The 18,696-nt window shown below is 43.3% G+C and overlaps 1 pseudogene; it reads right to left on the minus strand.

The window, feature by feature from the left end:
- Window positions 1-2,457: 2,457 nt before the first annotated feature.
- On the minus strand, window positions 2,458-3,393 carry LOC140572371 (gamma-crystallin M2-like; annotated as a pseudogene).
- Window positions 3,394-18,696: the final 15,303 nt, after the last annotated feature.

The raw sequence follows: 18,696 nt of genomic DNA on the forward strand, positions 1-18,696 counted from the left end.
CTCTGCATCCACATGCCCCAGCATTAACATCTGCCTTATTACCTGAGGTTCAGTGGCTAAATAACCAAAATAGTGACAATATATGTCCAAATGTTGTGGACACCCCTTCTAATGAATGCATTTAGCTACATTAAGCTGCACCCACTGCTGACACAGATGCAGCAGATGCAAATGCACACACACACACCACACTGCTTGACTAATCCCTGTAGAGATGTACTGGAGGACTCTTTGGAGCAGATAAATATGATGATGAAACTATTGTGACCATGTCTAATGTCAGGCATGGACTATAGAGGTATAAAGCCCCCAGCATTGAGTTGTGGAGCAGAATAAACACAATGAATGAGCTGGTGTCCAAATACATTTGTCCATTTAGTGTATTTCAGTGAATGGACAGTGATTGTGTTGCATCTCCCATCTCCCAAACTCCCTTGTCATCCTTGTTTGCTAACTGATTCTAAGTTGCACGCATGAAATTACTTTGGAACTCATAATTACAGCTTGTTATCTGTTGTCATATCTGATTAGCAGCCTGACTGACTCTCGTGAGATAGGCTCTCAATTTGAAATCTGGGAAATGAACACATTAGCATAGTACAATATCGTAAATGCTGTGCTACTCCCATTAATCGGTAAGGGACTAACCACTGGAACTGGTTAGGAAAAGTTCGGGAAGTTTGTCTGTGTTGTTTATTAGTAACATTTAGCGGTTAGCGCTGTTGTTTTACCGCTGACATGCGATAAGACTGCCTCATTATGTTTTTATAGTTAATGGTACAAATTACTTGATACTTTACTACTTAATTGTGTCTTTTGGTTTGCTCAGACACAAGAGGGCGCTCCAGAGCAAGTCCAAAATTAATGGGACCCAGTGAATGTAGAAAACATGGACACAACATGGACAGTTCTATAGAAATGAAGCAAAACTGTCCGCCATACTGTATAATTTGCAACCAGTCCAGAGCCAGACTCAGAGGCGGAGCCAGACTCGACAGTTTATTTGGTAGACCCGCCCCTTTTCCCAGACCAAGCGTGTCTCAGAGCACCTTCATTGAGCTTACAGTGCAGAGCAGAGCAGATTTCCCCTGGATTCTCAGTTTGTCCAGTAAGTGGAATATTTTATTTTAGCCATGAAGCCTCATTCACCCTTACTGAATAAGGCCTAGCTCTGGAGCGCCCTCTAGAGCTTTTAGTGGGATTTTTTTGGTATTAGAGAAAAGGCTCCTGATTAAGACCAAGTTGTGCTCCTGTATCGAATCTACGACATAAGCATTGCGTAATTACCACATAGCCGGGTACCCTATGCCATACCCTCCCCAGTGTACACGGCAACGAAGACCGCAACAGCTGTGATTGGTCCACTTGTATGGTGGCACTGTATGTCTGCACTTGTTGCCATGTTTTAATTCAGTCTGTTCAATGGCTGTATGGACCATCTCCTCTGATGTGTTGCAGAAATGTAAGTAAGTAACTGTTGTTCAACGGCTATTAGCTCCAACACATAGAACTCTATCGCCAGCTAGTGTTTTGGCGGTGTAATTACAGAGCAATGCAGACAAACCAACGCAAGTGCTGTTTAGGGGACCTCTAGTGGTCATGAGGAGAAATTCCATTCTAGTATATATTCGATTTTGTTTAATATTAATTGTTCATTTCGAGTTATTATCTATTGTCTAGTAGTGAAACTGTACACTGTATTGTATAGCTCAATACAAGCCTCTCAATTCAATACAATAGGCAGGAGCAAATATTCATATTAATGCTGATATACTGCATGAAGAATTACATAAGCAAACCAACAATAAGGGCAGACCAATCCTCCTTTATATTTAATAATATTGCTTCATGTTTACCTGAAAATTGAGATCACAGAGGTAAATTACTCTCTTCACAATCATTTGCTTGAGGCTATTGCAAAAACTAGAAATGAAAACAAATTAAAGTAAAGCAGAGCTGATTTTGCAGACTTATTTGCCTGACAGTGACAAATGTATTGGGACACCTCCTCATTCATTGTTTCTTCCAAAATCTAGGGTATTAAAAATAGCGTATCTTGCTTTTGTTGGAGTAACAGTCTCTACTGTCCAGGAAAGAAGGCTTTTTACTAGATTTTGGAGGAGCACTGCTGTGAGGATTTGATTGCATCCCCAACCCACATCATCCCAACTGCCCAAATCAATGGGCCAATGGGTTCATCAAGTTTATCTGCTCAGAGAGTCCTATTCTATTGGCAGTACTTCTGTAGTTCTTTTGCATTTGCACATCTGTGTCAGGCAATGGGTGAAACTTAAAGTAGCTGAATGCATTTATTAGAAGGGGTGTCTGCAAACATTTGGACGTATTGTGCATTTTAGAACTAGAAATTCTCTAGAAAGACTCAAAGTCCATCTGAGTGTTTTATAATCCTTTATTTACAAATATGTCTTTTTCTTTGAGTTCATTTCACAGTTTTTTTTAATACCAGGAATCCAGGATGCGTCTCATGCTCATGACCTCATGCCGCCCATGCCCATCATCTCCCTGAAGCTCCTGTACTCGCCGGGCCTGAAGTACCACATCCTGCCTCTGTAGTGGGGATGCTCATACATGAGCAGTGGCCGTCCATCACATGGCAGGACTGGCAGCCACCGGACCAGTGGTAGCGGTCCATGATGGACTCGCAGTCATCAGTCACCTCCATCATCTGGCCTATGAAGTTCTCCCTCTCATAGATCCTCAGCCTGTAGGAGCCCCTGTACTGTATTGTTGTAGGGAGAGAATAAAGGTGTTAGCTATGGGTAAAGCCTATTTAGTCCTGTTTGGACCAAACGTTCAGAGTATTTGATACTGCTATAGCGACATGGGCTAATGACCCCTTCTCGTTACACTTGCTTCTAAAGCTCTTAAACATACCATGGGAATCATGCGGCAGGACCTGATCCAGTCGCTCATGCCCCACATGCCATGTAGTCGCTGTATTCGCCCCTCCTGACAAGTACTGGTTGCCCATGTAGTTGGGGCGGTCGTAGACCATCCAGCAGCCGCTCTCAACCCTGCAGGAGTGGCAGCGACTAAGGTAGGAGGACATGTCGGCGCAGTCGCTGCTGCACTCATAGGAACGTCCCATGAAGTTCCTTTCCTCGTAGAAGATGATCTGTGGAGGAACAAGTAAGTCAGAAGCATGTTCTTGTTGCAGGGAAGCCAGTAGAGTCTAGAACTTTGCAGACATCAACATGCAAAGCCCTGTAATGCAGTAACGACATGGTCCAACCTAGAAATGGTCCAGAAGTCTTTGAAGGCATTAAAGTTACAATCATTATTCGACCTTCTGGAGATGTTGGAGATACCAGGATTTTCTGCAAAGCTGCCAAATTCAACCCCTGACCCTTCCACAGTTCCTACCTTGCCCATGGTTGCAAAGTGTGGGTTTTTCGGCTTCGTCGGAACTGGTTTCCAACTGGTGACTGACACACTCTGCTCCGGTTTAACCCTTGCATTTATACCTGGTCCAAATCAAATGACACGCGCCTCCTATTGTCAAAGCCTGACCCAGCAACATAGCGACGGAGGGCCCACAGTGAGCTGCAATGCTTTTCATTAACAGTTCATGTGATCCCGTATCAGAAGACCTTAGAATGGATCTCTCAGGCAAGATAATACAGCTGTGCCTTTTCTGCCTCGATCCACCCCCTCCCCCCTGTTGTTGTGGCTTTACATGCCAGATGCACGCAACAGACTGGAGCTATTGTCATCTGAGTTACACATCAATGTTCAACTGTACTCTGTGAATGCCTTTTATTGTACCTCTTTGTCTGTCAATCAGGCTGAGTGAGCGATTTTGGCAGCGGCACGGCGGATAACATCATTACACCTGGTTCAGATGGAATGATGTTCAAATAACTAAACTCTCCAAAAACGGTGAAAATGAGCTTCAGATGAGGACCCGCAGCAGAACACCAGCAGTATACCTTATGTTTTTCATTTGAATCAGCTGTTTGGCTGGACTGGACATTACTGGTACTTTTGTACTAATTACCAGAAGAATAGGAAGCAAAAGAAGAGGAAGAAGGAGACAAAGATGTGGAAGAGGAAGAAGAAAAACATAAGAATAAGAAGAGGAGAGAGGGAGGAGGAGGAAAAAGCAGAAGAAGAAGAGAAAGAAGAAAAAAGAAGAGAAAGAGGAGGAGGAGGAGAAGGAAGAAGAGAAAGAAGAGGAGGAAGAATAGGAGAAAGAAGAGGAAGAAGAAGAAGAGGAAAAAGAAGAAGAAGAGGAGGAAGAAGAAGAAGAAAGAGGAGAAAGAAGAAGAAGAGAAAGAAGAAAAAGAAGAGGAGAAGGAGAGAGACGAAGAAGAGAAAGAAGAAGAGAAAGAAGAGGAAGAAGAAGAAGAGAAAGAAGAAGACGAAGAAGAAGAAGAGGAAGAAAAGGAAGAGGAAGAAGAGAAAGAAGAGGAGGAAGAAGAGGAAGAAGAAGAAGAGAAAGAAGAAGAAGAAGAAGAAAAAAAAGAGGAGGAAGAAGAGGAAGAAGAAGAGAAAGAAGAGAAGAGGAAGAAAAGGAAGAGGAAGAAGAAGAAGAGAAAGAAGAAGAAGAGGAAGAAAAGGAAGAGGAAGAAGAGAAAGACGAAAAAGAAGAGGAGGAAGAAAAGGAGAAGAAGAAGAAGAGGAGGAAGAAAGATGAGGAAGAGGAGGAAGAAGAGAAAGAAGAAGAAGAATAGGAGGAAGAGGAGGAAGAAGAAGAAGAGAAAGAAGAAGAAGAAGAGGAGGAAAAATAAGAAGAGGAGGAAGAAGAGGAGGAAGAAGAGAAAGAAGAGGAAGAGGAAGAAGAGAAAGAAGAAGATAAGAAGAAGACGATGAGAAGAAAGACGAGGAGGAAGAAGTTATCCTTGTCCTGACTGTCCTGATGGTTTTTACAGGTCAGGTGATCTGCTGTGAGTCTTTTTAATCAGTTCTACCACAGAGACAGAAATCTGCTCTCTCTCCCTCTCCCTCTCCTCCTCTTCAGCGGGGTGGTTTGGACGGGGGGGGGGTGTTGATAGTTAGCGTGCAGGGTTACTGATCACATGGTTGTGGGTTCAGTTACTGTGTCGACTGAGCTGCCACTGTTGGTCCCTTGAGCAATTGGATCTTGAACTCTCTCTGTAGCTGAAGCATGGCTGACCCTGTGCTATGACCCCGGCCTTCTAAGCTGGGATACTCGAAGAGAAAGATTTTTTTTTTTTACGATGACATAAAAATAAATAAATAAATAATAAATGTGATCAGCTTCTGTTGATGGCTGAAACAGCTTTAAACATCTAATGTTGTCATTAAGTTCACTTTATGGATCTGCCCATCCGTCTGCTGTGGCTGCACTTGGCCCATTGCTGCTTTTAGCAATATTACAGTGACTGAGAGTGGGCCTGAAACACTGAGAGCTGAGAGCTGGCAGAATACATTACTGTAATTCTATTTTTAAGGAATCATTTTTTGAGCAAAGAAGTCACAGAGGAAACCTAGGCAAGCTTTTTAAACCCATTTATCTCAGCAGTGGGTGTTTTTACCTGCAGAAATACTGTAGAACTTCCAAATAACACAGAGTGTTAGAAATGGTTAGCAAAAATACACAGAACATAACAATTTGAACAAGCAATCAGTGAAAAAACAGTGTTTATGAATATATAAAGGTAGCTTGAAGCCTCTGCTTTCATACAGAAATTTGATATATGGCCATATATGCACGTACACTACATGGACAAAAGTATTGGGACACCTGCTCATTCATTCAGGGGTATTAAAAAGACTTTCTCCTGCTTTTATTGGAGTGACTGTCTCTACTGTCCAGGGAAGAAGGCTTTCTACTAGATTTTGGAGGAGCACTGCTGTGAGGATTTGATTGCATTCAAGGACAATGACTTTTAGTGAGGTCAGATGTTGGATGATGATCACCAGCCCCACCTCATCATCCCCATCTCCCTGACTCATCCCTAAAGGATTGGATAGAGCATCAACCATTTTTTCAGAGACCATAGTTCTTCCACTGCTCCAGATTCCTCTCGAACCATGTTCTGATCATCTGCAACTGATGTTTCTAACTTTTTCCTCACAGGACAATTACATATCTATTAATTACATTCTATAAATAATGATAAATATAAAGACATATCTTAAGCTGTAGGTGTTCAGCTATATAACCTCCATCTCTCAGTATTGATCACATGAAAATCAAATGTCCAAATATTTCAGTCATCATATTTTCAGGACTGCTGGGATCCTATCATACATGCTTAAGCTAAATATGTTGAGTCTTACTGTGTCTTCGTATTAGAGTAAGGATGTGTAACTATAGACAGATTGATCTATAGACAGCTAGGCGTCACTGTTCAAGTAGCTGTCCACATATTTACCTCACAACTGCTCCGTTTTCCACCTCCCACTGGCTTCATCTCTCAGTAAAACCAAGCGCAGGCCGGTGTAGGAGCTATTTTGTGATATTACGTGTAATGCATTAAGGTTTTGAAAGGATGGCTTAGCCAAAAAGGGCCCAGGTAATCATGCAGGACTTGACTGTAATTCAATTGATTTTTATTTGTTGTCCCAAAGCAGATCCAGGCCTTAATGAGCCCATTTGATGACAGAGCCACTCTTGCCTGGATATTTTTGGGTAGTAGGCCACACTCGTACCAGAGCCACACAGTACCATGTCACTACCACTGTCCACCCAAATAATATCAGGTTAGTGGTGGCCCTGCCCAGATAGCAAATAGGTTATGGCCCAGTTCTGGCCTACATCTGACCCATACACTCTCATGGACACAGAACCTTTTGTAGCTCCTTTATTTTTAAGGGTTCCCTGCCATGGGATGACAGTGATGACTTTGTCTAAGTTGAATTAACTCAACTTAGTTTAGTCTAAGTTTGGTTCTCCTACCTCACATGTTTCACTTCTGCATCTTAGTTTGGTCAGCAGTACTTACTGAGTTTAGCCTCAAAAACATCAGTAAATGAGCTGCAGCTGAACCTGTGTAAGATGTTTAGGCTGTGGCTCCGCCCCCTCAGTCTGTTTACTGTTTATTCCCATCTCCAGGTTAGAACCCCTCCTATCACATGACGTCCCCAGACTGGGAGGAAGGCTTGTGACAGTGGAGCTTTAAGTCCTTGCTGAGATTTGAACTTATGGCCCCCTCACACTTGAGAATGAGCAGCAGTTAGACCGTTGGGCCGGTCTAGGGCTGTGAAATGACACTACACACAAACACAGTTCTGAGTAGATTTAGCTTCCCTTCTTTCTTGAATACAGAAATTTACACTATAAATTTACATTCTAGAGTGGAGCAACTGTCTAACTGCCTGCTTATCAAGAGAGAGGAGATCATACATTCAAATCCCATTAACACCACCACAGTCATCCATGGTCAGGAGTGCAAGAATAAAAAGGCCAACAGTATATAGACTAAACATCTTACACAGTATTTAATCAGGTTCAGCTGCAGCTCATTTAAGTTTTTGAGGCTCAACTCAAGAGGTTTGACTGTTGGTCAAACTGACATGCAGAAGTTACACAGTCTAAATTTTTCCTCAAATATGTTGTTTTACACACACAAACCCACTGTCTATTACTGAACCAGCACAGCTGACTCAGTTACCTGTTGAGAAATATCAATATGAGAGAAATTAGTAAATCCAGTATCAGTGCAGTTAAATATTTGTATTATTTCTTTAGGGTGTGCCCCCTTTTTAAGCTTGCACTGGCCAATCACTGTCTATTTGCCAAAGGCAACCAAATAAAATCAATTACTGCAAGTTGATTAAACTCAAAGTTATGTAAAATGATCACAAACGTTCAGCCAACTCTAAATTGGGATGTATCCAGTTTTATGTACAGCAGACTTCATTTATTTGGTTAAAAGAGATGTAGGTTTAGATTGGTGGCACTGGTGGACCAACATTCCCCACACCCCCACTCGTTCCTGCAAGCTTATTAAGCAGCAGTTAGACCGTAGGGCCACTCACTACATGGCTTTACAGCTCAAGAGGGGCACTACTGTCTAACTGCCTGCTTGTTTAGCAACAGAAGATCATAAGATGCCAATGGACTGGTAACCCTTTGTGTACCGTTACAGCCAAACTTCAGCCCAATCTAACTGGCCTGCCTGGGCTGCTTGAAAGCAACTTGCTGTAGTGTGCATTAGTAAGTACTCTGCACTTCGTGCTCGGGTTAAGCAAGGCAGTATTTCACCTGCTCTCTCTCCTTGTGTGGCCTCAAACACTCCCGAACACTTCCGCTTCCTAAATCTGCCAGGGACACAATATCTGTCATTCACATCTCTACCGCTACCGGGCCCTATAATCTGCACTCTAACTCACAAGATGATTGCTCTGTCGCTCCTTCTCACTCTCTCGTTCCCTCATCCAGATGTTCTACCCTACTACCATATGCTACATGTCACCACCTCCCCCCGTTCTTCGTTTCTACCCTCTGCAGTTTTTACAATAGGAGTTGGAGGGGCTATAAAACATTCTGCCACACGACAAAACGACTCCCCCGGCTCACTGCTCGTATAAATCAAGGTTGATCATTGGCCCGGCCAGCAAGGGAAGTGGCTTTTGTTCTCGTCAAATTGACCAGCAGCGTCTGCGGCAGGGCAGGCAATCATTCAGTGTGGCAGTGGTGGTGGTGGGGAGATGGGGGAAGGGGGCAGGAAAGGGCAGTTATTGAGGACCAGGCCGGCTCTTTTGTGGCCTCTTTAGCATGACCATGGATCATTTGGATTGCACCCTCGTCTCCTTCTTTTGAGGGAAATGGAAGCTCGCTCTGTTGCCACGGAAACCGAGAGGAAGTAATTAATGGCGGAAATAGTTGCTTGTAGAGGAGGAACGGACGAGTCTTAGGAATTCGCACAGAGACTTCAGATCTATTGATTTACAATTAGACCACATAATCCCTCGCCTGCCTTCAGATATGCAGGAGGAAAGAGCTGCGAGTGTTAATGCACCAGTCTGCTGATGAATGGACTCTAATGTCTTCCTACTGTCTAGACTTTTACCCAAGCGTTTCTCAGTCCAATCCTAATAAGCAGATATTTGGAGTCAAATGAAATCATAATCATTGTGTTTCTTTCATTTAATGCGGCATTATGCAAGAATTGGTATGTTTGGCTCCTGGGTGCCCCCTACAGCTGTGTAGTGTAAATCACTTTCCATGATTTGCATGATCCTATTAATTAATTATGCAGAAATTATGAAAATCATTGGGGTTTCCACATTAACATGTAGCTAAACAATTGTTATGATGTTGGGAAGTGGATGCTATATGTAAATGATAGTGATGTTAGATGTTTGCCATGGTATTTCAGGTGGCTTTCTGGTTGTTAGGGTCTCGCAAGGTAGTTCTTTGGCAGCTATGGAGTGCCTTGTGCCCAATGATTCCGGGTAGCTTCCGGATCAGGACTAAGTGGATAAGAAGATGGATGGCTTGCTCAGACCTTCATATTAAGGGGGAGCTTTCCCCACTAGCGCCACACCATCGGCAAACATTGTGAAGGTGGTTGCCAGAGTGTTGCAAAGTGGTTGCGGAGGTAGTCCATGTGGTTGTTTGGGTGTTACTAGTGTATTTGTATACTTTTGTCCTAAGAAGGGTGCAAAAACCTTTAAACCCCATTAATTCCTAGGGGAACAAATTCTATGCAAAACCACATGTCTAAACAGAAAGTAGTTTGCTAGCCTGAAACAATAGACTGAACAATTCACATCTGGAATGGTGGCAATATCTTAAAATCTCTGTGGTGAGCAAGCGGGGGAAAATCCGTCAGAAATAAATGTGAATAAAAAAGGAGAAAAATGTAAATCGGATAACGGTAGCGTAGCTTTTTAGCTCTCAACTTGTAAAGGTTGCACACTGGGCCAAAGGCATCTGTTGTATCAACCTGTTTTAAATCATGCTGTTTTTTAATGTATTGATCGTCTAGGAGAGCGCGGACGTGTAGACGTGATGCATGATTCATGGGTCATTTCCAAACTGTCTAACAGGTTGATGTATGGTCATGTTTGCAAAATGTGCTTTCTACAATCAACAGATCTGCAGTGACAAATGACAATAATGACTTGCTGTACTGCATTTTATATTCCCCATTAATCTTTCTTCTAATGTGCCTTTCTAAACATCTTGAAAGGAGTCACCTGTCGTTTGGGAGAGCAGCGCTCCGAATTGGACTTGACAAGCTATGGATTTCATTTGCTCCCTTTAAGGAAGAGCTTAATTCTGTTGCGGCCTGCCTGGACACAGCCAAATGAGAACCTTTGTTGGTTCATTAAACTTCCATAAATCCTGCTTTTGAACACAAGGAGCCAATATATGACTGCCGATAAGCTGAAATATTGAGGTCACGTGAATGACCTTCACATATTGATCTGGAAAGGGTCAATACGGAGGGCCTTGTCACAAAGCAGTCGATAAAAGCTTTGAATCAGTAATCAGCCCAAAAACCTCTAATCTGAAAGGCCAACTCGTGCACCAACAGGTTGAGTACTTGCGAAGCGTTTATGCAGTGATGCACAAGAGGGAGTGCTACACCATGAGATACAGCATCTCACACTACAGCACTGGACCTGGAGTCAATTACTGTGATGATGCCACAGTTATGCCAATTAGCTTTTAAGGTAATGATGACACAACAACAGATAGTTCCATTAGACAGGAATGGGCTGGCCATCTGGAGAACCGGGATAATTCCCAGTGGACAGGAAAATAGAGACCTGTCCACTGTGAGACCACTGGCCTTTATTTCTTTTAATATTAGTCTAGAGCTGTGTTCTGAGTAGTGAGTCGGGTTCAGGTTTCAAAATGACTAGTACTAGTCGTGTCGAGTCTTAAACTTCTAGGCCCACATGCTCAGAGCATGTTAATGTGCCATCCACTCGAAATGTAGCTAATTCACTAAATAAATAGCAATCATTCACATTGATCAGTACCAAGAGGGTCAGTCTCAAACTTTAGACCTCTGTGACTTTGCTTATTTAGTTAGCTAGCTAAATTATTCAGTCTACCTGTAAACCAAGGTCTGAGTAGTGAGTCAGGATCTGGTTTTAAACCAACTAGTACCAGTACCAGTCAGGTCTCGAACTTCAGACCTCTAGTTCAATGTCTGTGGGCCTTTTGCTTAGTTAGCTAGCTAGCTAGCTGGCTAGTTCATTCAGCCTACCTCTTATCCAAGGATGCAGATGGCTAGCTTAATGTTAACCCAGCACTCACTAAATGTGTCTAATTGACTAGCCAACTAGCAATCATTCAAATTTGCCAGTGCCAATATCAGTCAGGCCTTAAACCTAGTACTGAGCCTTGCATTTATATGAATAGTTTGATAGCTAGCTTGGTCATTATGTCTATCTATAAACCAAACGGTATTGTTAATGGTTATTCATATAACCGTTTACTGGTCAATATGTAAAGGTCATTTACGTGACCTCAATATTTCAGCTTATCAGCAGTCATATATTGGCTTTGTTTATATTATGTACAGATAATACTGGGTTAACAAAGAGTTAAGTCCCTTTATAATACTAATAATACTCATTTAGCTAGCTAGCTTAGCCACATAGCTCATATTTTTGACTGGTTTAGTCGGCATTGTGCTGTTTCACACTTTAAATCAGATCTTACACATCTTCTCTTGTGTCTTCACGTTGGAAACAATGGAAAAATCAACTCTTGCTCTTATATTTATATTTACATTTACATTTAAGCATTTAGAAGATGCTTTTATTCACAGCGACTTACAAAAGAATATCCTTAGCTAGTTTGTAAAGGTCTAGAGTCGAAAATATACCTCAAGCGAGATGCTGCCAGATACAGAACTCAGTATGGACACCTAGATATACGATCCTCACCATACACTACGCTTTGCCTAAGTCCTCTTGAAAGATGGATCTTCAGTCGGCGTTTGAAGACAGTCAGCGTTTTGTCGTTCAAAGGCTCTTGGTAAAGATCAAAGTTTTGACCATTGCCATCAAGTACAGAGGGGCTGGTCCATTCCTGGCTTTGTAGGCCAGCGTCAAGGTTTTGAATCTGATGTGGACAGCAGCTACAGGCCTTCCTGAATTTAGAAACATTGATGACAAGTCACGCCACCATGTTCTGGACCAATTGCAGGGGCCTGATGTTGCGCATAGGAAGACCAGCCAGAAGGGAGTTGCCGTAGTCAAGTCTTGAAATGACGGAAGACTGAGGAAACACCTGGGTGACCTCTCTAGGGGGTAGGGGTTGAATTCTCAGGATGTTGTAAAGAAGAAATCTGCATGAGTCCAGAACCCCAACTCTCTCTCCTTCAAACTCAACCAATCTTCAGATTTTCAAAACCCCATTGCACAACACTGCAACATAGTTGCGTAGTTTTCGCAGATTTACTGGGCATATTGACAGTTGCTAAGCTACAAAGGACCACCTGGGTGCACTGATTCACTACAGCGCCACTCTAAGGCAGATCAGTAGTGCTGCAACAGCCTGAAATTCATTTTAAGCATCTACTTTTAACATCATTATGGGATTATTTTTAGGAATTTGCCCAGGAGGTTGCTTTTGAGACTTCCAGTGGTTAGAAGTTAGAAGATATTGGACCCCCAAGGACCCCATTGTATAACACATTGTAGTATCAAACAGTTCTAGCTGGAACTACCTGTACTGTAATAGACTCCACCTCCCTTGTCTGTCACCTCAGACGAGTCTAGATCAGAATGTAAAGTCTGAACCCGCAGTGTGAAGAGAGAGAAAGAGAATTCACTCTTCAAGCGAAGCCTCAAAGTCTGGGCTTAGTTCAGTGGCGCGGCAGTTCGCCACAGGCACACAGCTCACAGCTATACAGCTAGGGGCCTCGCTCGGGTCCCTTGTTAGCTACGTTTCTCCAGAAACTCTCCAGAAGTTCCTATAATGAGCCCCTAACCCATGACTCACACTCAGACTGGGCTCTACCACTTGAATGAACGCTGTGTTTTGAATATAGAGGGGGCGGCAGGAGATCTCAGGGAGTTGTAAGTTGGGTTAATGCGCTGTGTGGGGGTGAACAAAAAAAATCCACCGAACAAAAAAAATAAATGAAGGAAAAAAAAAAGCTTCAGGAGCCTCATTATGTTTAATTAACCTATCTGTGAAAATAGCAGTCCTTAATTAAACTCCTCACTGCGAGTGACAGCTCGAGGACTAATAAGGCCTTGTGTGGCTCTCCTTTGCGTTCTCCCGCTTAATGTTTGTGCTCGCGTCTCTTTCTGTGAGCCGAGGAAGCTTTCATGTCGCCTCCAATGTAGCCATGGAGAAGCCTGACTCGGGTGTCTTTAATTAGGTGGCGCCATCGTAATGTTTTGACATGAGTCGTCACGCGCAGACCGAAATTTAATAGCTCCAAAGTCCTCCTTTGACCAAGGCTTTTTCAAATGATTTCCTTTCAATACTAATAATGATCCTTTAATTTACCACTTGCTTTAATAAATCCCAGGCCTACCGTAATGCTCTTAACCTCACGTTCCTGTAATAAATACATAAATAAATATATTAAACCACAGGGGGAAAAAAGGAGCATCAAAGCCGCTAGGCAGGCTGGATCTTGTCACTCGGAATGAAATTGGACAAACGGGCCTCCCGGTATCAGACAATTACTTGGAGCCTCAAAAATAATTGTCAGAAGATTTATTTTGCTCTTCATCCTGAAAACGTCCGTCATCCTAATGAGAGGCAGTCCCGCGTCAGTCATTAACGCCGCCAGTTTACCCCCAAAATGCCACGCGGAGGCTCGGATAAATCAATCTGTAATGGACTCGCGCACCCAGCAGCAGTCTGTAACCCCAGCAAGGAGAGGTGGCCGTCCAGCAGTGCTGTACTCTAGTGTGAGGTATTGAGAAGAAGAGTGCTACTGTGACTAGACTGTCGGGGGGGTTGACCTTTTTCTGCCCTTGGCAACCAGCCTAGCAACAACAAAAACTCTCGCTCTCTCTCTCTGGCTTTATTTCAAAAAGCATGCTTACCAAGAAGCAAATGAGAGTTTTATCTCAGGGGGGTTCACAACTGAGGTTCACCGTTAATTCTTTACTTCACTACAGTGCAGTATCAGCCACATCCAGGAAGCTCCTACATATGTACACTTTTTCTAATGAATGCATTTAGTTACTTTAAGTAGAACCCATTGCTGACACAGATGTGCAAACGCACACACACAGCTTGTCTAGTCCCTGTAGGAAGTAACGCCAACAGAATAGGACTCTCTAGAGCAGATAGACATGATGTTACTGGCACCATGGCCAAAACCAGGCATGGGCTAAAGCTGTGGACCTGTGGAGCAGTGGATCTATGGAATGATGGTTGATGATCCACGCAATATATTCAGGAGTTGGAGGGTTGGGGATGAGGTGGGGTGGTGATCATCCAATATCCTCACCTCACTAATGCTCTTGTAGCTTACTGCAAACAAATCCTGACAGCAATGCTCCAAACTCTAGTACAAAGCCTTCTTCCCTGAGACAGTTACTCCAATAAAAGGAGGATTAATACCCTTGATTTTGAAGGAAACTGAGCAGATGTCCCAATACTTATTATGTCGATATATTAATACTGGTCAGCAGTATAATTTTACTTATTCTTAAGCTATTCATTATAATGAAATCCTTTTCTTTGTGAGCTTAATAAAAGAACGCAGGGTTAAGAAAAGCTATGTGTGCAGCCTGTCCCAGCTAAAAAAATCCAGCTCCAGCTTTAAGCTGGTTGACCAGCCATGCTGGTCGATTAGTCAAGCTGGTCTTGGGCCAGCATGACCAAGTTGGTTGACAAGCTAGTCAGACTGAAAATGTTGGTCAAAAAGCTGGTTGACTGGCTTGGTCAGGTTTAAGTTTAAGCCATTAAACTCAAACCAAAACATACCTTCTGCTGGTCAAGCGTTAACCAGTTAAAGCTGGCTTTTTTAGCAGGGGTGTGTTAGCAAAGTTTTTTTGCAGTCATTTTTTGTTAGTTTGTGTGAAAGGTTATATATACATGTATTTTAACACAACTTTTGGTTCTGTAGTTTCTTTAGGTTCTCTACAGCATTTGGAAAATGTATTCTCAGTGTGTGGTTGAATGCAGCTGTGTTAAGGTGGGGGGGCGGGGGCAGACAGGACTACACCACTGTTTAGAGTTACACACTGATGTGTTAACCTTTTATTAAGTTTCCGGAACTAAGTTGAATATAAATATAACTTGGCAAATCCTGTTGCATCAATGCAGTGAAGCTTTCCTGATTTTTCCGATAGGCCACTGTTCTCAGAGTGCTTTCCTAATGAGTGTATGTAGATTGCTTATCACGTAGGCTACAGCCCTGCTGCCCGGCGAGTATAGTCAACATGCCGGCTGTGTGGAACAGTGGGGAACGAGAGAAGCTATTGATTGATCTCTCTTAATTAATGAGTCAGAAATGGAGTTGGGCCCTGACAGCGGAACAGCGCGTGCAGGGACCCGTGATTGATTCGAGTTTTATTCGGCCAGACTTCGCCTCGAACAAAAGAGAAAGAAACCCTGGCCTCGCTACTCTGTACTCCGGTCGCTGGGTTTGAACCGCATCAGGTATAATTTCACAATCGGTTACACCCTGTAATGCTCTAATCATTGCTAGCTCAACTGCTGCTTTTTTAAAAACCTAGCGTCTTGATTTTCTGAAAGACTTTTAGTTTATTGGTTTTATGGTGAAGTGTAGAAGAAGCGGGCTTAATTTAGACCAGAAACATTAATCAAGAGATAGCTAGGCCAATCGCCCTGGCGAAGACGGGAAATGAAACTATTAAAGCTTTCCTTTTCCTGTGAGGAAGAGAAAGAATAGGAGGAGGTTTTAGAAAAAAACACAAGCACACAAAGGCAAAAGGAGCGTGCAGCTGGCCCGCGCTTCAGTTGATTATGCAGATGAAAAATGTCTTTATGAAGTGTATTGAACAGGGGTATTAATGTGCACTGAATGCGCTTCGAGATGAATTAAGTCGGTCTGAGGTAGTCGGTCGTGAACGTTTCTTTATTGCCGTAGGGATGAAAAAAGGCAGATTCTTTCACATTGTGTTAAAGCATGTGTGTGTGTGTGTGTTGAGGAGAAAGAAAAAGAAAGAGTAGCGACTTGCTTTACAGATTTGCAATGGCAGCTTCTGTAGGCCACACTCTTCTCACAGTCTGAGGAGAGTGCGGCCAAAATCAACCATAAGGCACTGTTGAGCAGCCTGGCCAGCATCAAGCCTCACAGAGTACCAGCACTGATCCAGCACCAGCTCCATCTCCATTAGTGCAGTTACATTTATTATGACTTATGAAATACTTCCTCCCAATATGTCCCTCTGCGTTAACACAGCCTGACTTTTGCCATCCTTTAAAACCAACCCCAGACATCAAACCATAATGGCCCAGTTCTGGCCCACAATTAAACTTTCATCCAGTGCACATGGATGGCCATAGAATGATGGTAATGACTGTCCAAATCTAGGTACCAGTAGGATATTTAGCTTGAATGGCACCCAGGATGCACCACCTCTCCAATTCTGCCCCACCTCCTAAAATAAAAACAAATTGGAAAGACTGATTTTACTAATTGCTTTAGTACTGCACACAGTTAGAGGTGCACCATCCACCCGACCTAGGGCTTCCAATGGGGAGACCTGAGTTCAGCCTACCACCTGTCATTGATTGCGAGGAGGCTTGAAGTAAATGCAAGTCTTACTTTATTGCAACAAAACAAAAGCAGAAGCTGAAAACACAACACAGGCTCACAAACAGACAAGACCCTCAGCACATCTACAAAGGCTGGGGATATTGTACGAACCAGACATATCGGCTTACTAAGGCAGACCAAAGGGCTACATATACAGAGAGAGAACAACTGGCAACAATAACAAGAGAGGCGGGGCTAGATACTGATTGTAAGGAGATTTGGATCTAGGAGGAGAGACTTTGTTTCCCTTTCCGAGGTCCGGAGTATTCCAGTGGACTAAAGCACTATCACTATGACCAGAGGATCGCTAGTTCGAATTCTGGTCATGCTGCTAGCCATTGGAAGCCCAGGCCCAGAAAGAACACAGTTGGCCATGCTCTCTCCAGGGTGGGTAGATGGCACTCTTTCCCCACATCACTTCAGTGCAGTGCTGGCTGGCACTGTCGTCTGCTGGCCGAAGCATCAGAGTGGACGCTTTCCTCCTAGTGCATTGCATCAGCAGCAGTATGGAAAAAAGAAGTGCTGGCTGGCTGTGCCTGTGTCAGAGAAGGCATGTGTCTGTCTTCACCCTCTCCCTTTGCATGTGATGGGGGAGAATATGTATGGGTTGGGTGGCTGGCGATCCGAATTGGGGAGAAAATATTTGCATTAGAAGTGAACAATCCGTCCATGATTCCTCTCTGAGCACCTCAGATAATCAGATCACAGTGCTTATCAGGGGTGTTTTCCTGCTGGATACCGCTGGCTGCAGTTGGGCTGGTTCTGGCCCCAAAAAAAGAAATGCTGAGTAACAATCTCATATGGTCAGCTGCATGTGGGCCAGAGTTCAAACGCCATAACAACCCTCAACTGGGCCAGTTTTGGCCCACAATACACTTTACTATACACCTTTACCTTGCTGGACTCATGAGTGCCTTAACTGGGCTGTATTTGGCCCAGATTCATCTGCTATCTGGGATGGATTCACATTAAAACACAGCTAATACATATTTATTACATATTTTGTTCTTTCCAGCATGCTTCTGATCAACATCACAACAATACGAGCAGTCAGGGGAAGCACTGATGTCTCTAGAATTGGCCCAAACAGCATCTACTCAGCCAACATGCTCATGTGGGGCTTGCTTCGGTGGAACGTGGCCTAGATGGGTTGCTGTTGGATATGGATTTGGAGTGGGTTTGTACATTCTTTGTTACTGGGACCCAGTTGGACTTCACAAATGGTCCCCAATGTTACAACCCACTTTAATCTTACATGGGTTCCGTCTAGGCCCCATATGCAGTGTACAACTTAGATGAGGCCCATGTTTAACCCCTCACGGTCCCATCACTGTCCCTGGTGGGCATCCATATGAGGAGACAACATGGAACATGGGACAAAACTTTCTGGTTCCCGGTTGGGCTAACCATACAGGCCCCACATGGACATGTAATAATGTCTAATATTTCAGACTGTTTGAAGAACCATCTAAGCTTTCAAGTGGTTCTTTGCGTTGTCCTTCAGCCATTGACCCATGAATCTTAATGGACGTACACTACATATCCCTTTTGGACCCCCCTTCTAATAAACTAAATGCAATTAGTTACTTTAAGTTGCACACATTGCTGACACAGATGTGCAAATGCACACATGCAGCTTGTCTAGTCCCTGTAGAGAATAACTTCCACTTACAGTTTATCTCTTAAACAGATAAACATGAACCGGTCAGCACCATGTCTAATGACAGTCGTGGGCTAGAGGACTATAACCCCCCCAGCATTGATCTGTGGAGCAGTGGAGCTGTGTTCTCTGAAATGATGGTTGGTGCTCCATCCAATACTTTTTGATACTGAGTTGGAGATGAGGTGTGTTTGTGATCATCCAACATCCTGACCTTACTAACACTTTTATCGCTGAATGCAATACCAATCTTCACAGCAGTGCTCCTCCAAAATCTAGTATAAAGCCTTCTTCCCTGGACAGTAGAGACAGTTACTCCAACAAAAGCAGGATAAACTCTTTTTTATTCCCTTGTTTTCAAAAGAAACATGAATGAGCAGG

This window comes from Salminus brasiliensis, chromosome 1 (assembly GCF_030463535.1).
Source record: "Salminus brasiliensis chromosome 1, fSalBra1.hap2, whole genome shotgun sequence".
Lineage (NCBI taxonomy): Eukaryota > Metazoa > Chordata > Actinopteri > Characiformes > Bryconidae > Salminus > Salminus brasiliensis.